The sequence below is a fragment of the Ostrinia furnacalis genome, unplaced genomic scaffold (genome assembly GCF_004193835.3).
Source record: "Ostrinia furnacalis isolate ACB-3 unplaced genomic scaffold, ASM419383v2 OfSCF0058, whole genome shotgun sequence".
NCBI classification, from domain to species: domain Eukaryota; kingdom Metazoa; phylum Arthropoda; class Insecta; order Lepidoptera; family Crambidae; genus Ostrinia; species Ostrinia furnacalis.
Window position 1 is genome coordinate 42,852 of NW_021130297.1, and position 6,102 is coordinate 48,953.

The window sequence follows — 6,102 nt, forward strand, 5'->3', positions numbered from 1 at the left end:
TTTGATTACTTTCTATTTCATTGACACCAAGGTTGAATTTCGGAACATTTTAATTTCAATTCAATCACTGGCTCGGAGAAAATCTGTTGAAAACAAGCGAACAGAAAGACTTAATTGAATTAAGCCCATTTCTATCGTGTTTTAATTCGTTACAGCAAAAAATCAAGTACCCACGGAGCCGAGAGAAAATATGAAGTAATTAAAAGTTGAGAAAGTCGAAAATTAACGAAGCGAGAGAAAAATAATAATTTTCTCCAAACAAATCACTCGTCCAAACAAAAATTGGATTTGACATTGAATACTTTAGAGAATTCCAGTTCTTTCAAGAAGTATAATGTTTTTTTCTAGTTGCGTATTATTCCTAAATTACATTTACTAACCCTAAAATATTTTATTAAATATTTTCTTTGTATTTTGATTAAGTATCAACTAAAGGAAGTTCAATATTTCCTAACCTAAGCAACAATGTCACAACAATGTTTTACTTGTTATGTAAATCTTAATGAGAGATTTAATTCCGAAAAAAAAACACTCTAATCTCAATTTATACTCTAGCACAGATTATTATTATAATTTGAACATAAGAACAAAATTACCTAAACTTGAACTTCTTTTCATACTCGTAATACATATGTTATAGTCAAACCTCGAAGTTCCGGCACTCCTAGGTTTGACTAGTCAATCCTCAGGTCTGACTAGAAGTCTTAGTCAAAGCCCAAACATTTCGGCCTTTGACTAAATAATGTTAGTCAAACCTAGGAGTAACTAATTTGGTCAGGCAAAGGTCGAAACTCAATTTAATGAAATCGGGGTTTGACTAGTCAAACCTCAATTAAGATTTTAAACTGAACTAATATACTTAATTCTGATCTCGAACTTATTGCATAGGCGTTACGAAGGTCGGTTTTCTTTAGGTGAAGGTACGAGTAACTAAACTTATACAATACTGAGGTTGTTTGTCAGTGTTTCTAGATCGATCTTGATTAATTACTAATTTTTAGGTTTCTGTTACCTTAATGGATAAAGAGTTTAGACCCTATTATTATGACTTCGCTAAATGTTGTCTGTCGCCAGGCTCGTATCTCATGAATCATTTACTTTTACTTTAAAAATAAATAATTAAATAAAATACTTAAATATTTAAGGGCTCCCATACAGCAAACGTGACTTGTTGCAGTTATCTACTTGATATTAAAAAGTAAACAGGTGAACCCTTTAAATATTCTCATAATATATGGTTGCATATCTATTTTAAAAATAAATCATAAAATTTAAATAAAATAATTATTTAAGGGGCTCCCACACAACAACAGAGTCGCACGGAACCCTACGTGAGCGAATCCGACTCGCACTTGGCCGGTTTTCTATTTGCCGTCTACTTTTGACCGAGTCTGTCAGTCGTTTCTAGGATTGACTGGGCAAAGCCCGAAACAGATTATTTTAGTTTCGACGTTTGACTGAACCGTTTAGGCACTTCTAGGTTTGACTTAGTCAAAGGCCGAAATAAGAATTTACTTCGGGGTTTGCCTGAAAGCCTTGGTCAAACCTAGGATAGACCAGTCATTCCGCGAAGAGACTGCATATCGACCTTTGACTATGACACATACATAGTTGCTATGACTCTGTCAAAGACTTTTTGTCATATTTTATCAATATCATAAACCTATAGCTATATCGATTACCTACCTGCCTATTTACCTCGGAATAACAAATAATATAAGCGTGCCGGTGTATAAATGCGAGTTAAGGCAAACAATACCCACCGACAGAATGTAGATAAACACTGGTTTATTGGTCTATGTGATTGATACAGTAAACTAATATCTAACCATTATAAATAATTATCTTTCTATTGTCGAAAGTCAAAATCACTTGAAACACGCGAAGCTCTCGTTAAAAGCAACGTGACTTTTTGTCAATAATAATGATATAATATGCAGTCATTATTGTGAAAATACTTCTTTCTGATACATAATAAAAGAAAAAAGTTTTTAACATTTTTAAACCATTGTTTGCTGGAAATTTTGCAAGATAATGTAAAGCCAAGGTTCCTAATTTACAAAGTAATAAATCATCAGGCTTTTATTTCGATAAGAAACAGCAGAAAAATAAAGTAACCCAACATTTTACTGTATCACCAGATAGGTATTAATATAGGCTTGAATATGTTTGTCATTGAAAAAGGTCTTACAATTTTCCTCAGATTCACACAATTTTTTACAAACATCCCTCTCGATTTCTAACTGGAAAACTGAAAAAATACACATGAAACGATCTTAACTCGTTGGCCATTTACGTACAGTTCCATAATAAGGCAGTTAAAAGTACCAGAATAATTTTACTCTCTTCTCTCACTCAGCAAAGAAGCATGAAAAATACCGAAAGCTTACAAAAACATGCCTTTGCATAGCAGTTACTGTGGTAGATTCTACATAGCGCTGAATGGAGCAATAATCGAACCCGGCGCGTACAAAAGAATATAAATTGGCACTGACACTCTTTTGAATCGGTCAACTGGCCGAGGGGTCGGTACAAGTTAAGAGCGTGGAAAATTAAGAACAACAGCATTTTGACTAAGAGGGGATTAAGTTTCTATTTAAGTACTACAACCGGGTCGAGTTAACTGCGCACCTTTTTTTTTTTTTTTTATCCACAACGAGGAAGCTCTTGGCCTGTATCTCACCTGATGGTAAGTGACGATCAGGCCGAAGGTGGAAGCGAGCTTCACCCGGAATCCTCAACCACGGAGGAACTGGCAGCCGTGACGTCACATCGACGCTTTGGTATGTACGGGGTAAACGCAGGAAGATGTGCGAGTGAGTGCAAGCGAAAGTGACATTAAGGTGCGCAGTTACTAGTAGCTCACACGAGTTGTAGTATTTATTTTAGTCTCACTGATGTATGAGAGCTACGATTTTTGCGCACAATAGTTGGCACTACTGGAGAGTGACAGGATCTTACTCTATATTGGGCGCCATCTTGGTGGGTGCAAATGCGATGGAGCTCCCGCTTCAGCGCTCAGCAGTTGGCATCACTGTGTTAGGACGTTTTTATTAGAGGTCGTTTGCCTCGTGTCACATAAAAAAAAAGAAAAAAAGGTGCCCACTAGTGCCAGTTGTAGTGATTCTGCCACTACACATTCTTCTTCTCAGTCGTACACTTCTAGAGTAATAAATATGGTGTCCGTATCTGTCTGTTACGTTGATTTCAGCTTTAGCTATTAGACATCTCCATCTCTCTCTATTCGTGTCCGCAGATCCATTTAGTAAGGGAACACTTTTAATAGACAATTTAATTGGTCTATCCATCTTGGGGTGATGATTTATTACATAATTTAATTTAAACATTTTAGATCTTAGATCCCTTTATCTAAGGGTCAGATCACGAATTAAGTTTTATTTAACTTTGACTCGATACCATAGTTCAAAAGTTGATATATTACTTTATGATGTGTGTTTACTCTAAAGTTGTTGTTACTTCAAATTACTATGTTCGTTACTCGTACACAGCAATATAGCCCTTATGGCCGCATAGCTAAACAAATAAAAGAAGCAGGTAAGTATTATTTGTATTCTACTTCACTGGATGACGCACTATTCTCGTACAGGGAAGTATTATTAAACATACATTACTATTAGGTACTTTATATAACTGATTAAATTTTTAATGCACTTGTTTGGTTAGTTTTCGTTTACTTGTACGAAAGGTACAAGTAAACACACAAACAATTTTCCATGTCTTTTCATAATATTGATAAAGAAATTTCAAAACTGTTAAAACCAATGAGCTACTTGTATCGACTGTTAGATGGAGAGATGAAGATACGTTAATTAAGGGTTTTCCCGGAAATTATTGGAATTTTTCTCGCCGTAAAAACCATCCTTGGACTTCAACGAACATTAAATTAATAATAATGTCTAAACTATTGTGAATCACAGGTTATACAGGTCACATAATAATATACGAGTACATACAGGTAACAGGTAACAGATAACAGTCATTCTAGAAGAGATAAGAGGCCTATGTTCAGCAGTGGACGTCCTGTGGCTGAAATTATGATGATGAACAGTCATCCGCCTCTCACATGCACCTGAACTCGTATAAATGAAAATTGTTTGCGGTGATTTCATACAACTGTGGCATTTGCCAGCGAAGCCCGCGTTATTGATTCACAATGCTATTGAATGACCAATCATGGCCGCTTGTAACCAGTAATATCCAGTAAATGGATTGCGGTTTCGGATAGCATCACGGCCGTGGATAGTGTCACTTATGAGACGGACAGAATGATGCGTATGTTATTTTGTATGTACAGAGAAGCGATAAGAAAATTCATCCTGTTTCGGTCTGGTAGCTTAAGTTTAGGTTTTCATAGCCTTCAAATAAAGATGTTTTTTTTTCTTTAATTATTTTCTTTTATATTTCTACACTTAAATAAGAAACACTAAGATTTCTATTACCATAAGATTTTGTTCTTTACATCTTTAAAATAAATCTTATTTTCTTTTTCTTTAATGATCATATCATCATTCGTATAGGTGTACCAGAATCTCATGGCAAATAGGGAAAATAAACTTTGTTGAGAGCAATACTGGGGAAATTGGAATAAACGATCTTGATACTGTTTAATTTTTTACTTTTATGACTTTAATATTAATGAACATGAAGTACGAATAAACATTTTAGGTAGGTATGTGTATGAAGAAAGTTGTTATACATCGGGAAAGTGTCTTGAAAAATAAATAAATCGTATTATTAATTTAAGTAACGAATTTTATTATGCATCATACTTTTAACTTATCACTTCATTCAAAACTAGAAAACGATTCTAAGAACTCCACTTGCAATTTCTTGTTCTTCAATAGATGATCAAAATAAAGAGATAAAATCTTTTTCAATTTTCTTTACATGGTCATAACATTTTGACCATTCCCCTGCACCAATTTGTGAGATATACCTGAAAACCCCGATAAAGCAGCTATTAAGAATAATATAAAAAAACATAACCCTCCTTGTGACGTAATTGGGTAATAAACTAAATGTATCAAAATATTTCAGTCCAACTTACTGTCAACTCGACGACGCGCTTTAGAATCAAAGATTGACTTTGAATTATGCCTTATTTTACAATTCACATTGAAAACAATATGACTTGCTTGAGCTTTTTCGATTTTTTCACAAAAATAACAAATAGTCAAGAAGAGATTACAAAATTTTTGCAGCGGCTGACAGATTTCATAATTTTCTTTGACAGGTGACAATTAAACCATAGACAATTGCCATATGAAAAACACACTTTTCCAATATTTTTGTTTGCCATGAGATTCTGGTACACCTATACCTGTCATTTAATTAACGTGTTTGATTAATTTCAAACTTTTCACATTGAACAGAGTACAAAGGGTAAACTTACTGCCGTATGGCATTCTCCTCTCCACCTTTTGGGGCAAGCAGAAATAGATAGCCCAAAATTACAATAAATAAAACAAAAATTACAATCACAATCTGAAATGATTAAAATACAGTTTTCATAAGTATGGTAAGTAAATAATAAACCCAGTAATTTATTTATCGATTTCTGAGCTGTAAAGGTGGTGACTGATAAGATAACCTGAATACAGTGATAATACTTCTTCATGCTTGGGAGAGCACGCTAATCGTTCGCCAAGCCTACGTATAACAGGACAAACTAGCAAATAAAGGGAATCTAGGACAATAACTCGCGGCTTCGTTTCATTGGGCTCCGGTGGACAATTTTGGGTTTTAGTGGGTAGGGTCCGTCTTTAGTGAGCAGGCGGGGAGAGTCCCACATAACCCACTGGCGGTCCCCATCGACCAGTGGGTATTTGCAAAGCATTTCCCGACGTTAGGAAAAAAGAAGTAAAGGGAATACTTATGACAATATGAGGGATCGCTGTATAGTTTCATCCAAATGACGTCAACTGCTGAACAAAGGCCTCCCCCAAGGATTTCTACAACTATCGGTCCGGTAACCAATGTATGTAGGGATATAAAGCTATCATGTGGTTCTAGCAGAGAAGAATAGAACTAAGCCCACTCTTTCCATGGATTTCATAAGAGAGAGACTACTATGTATGCCGC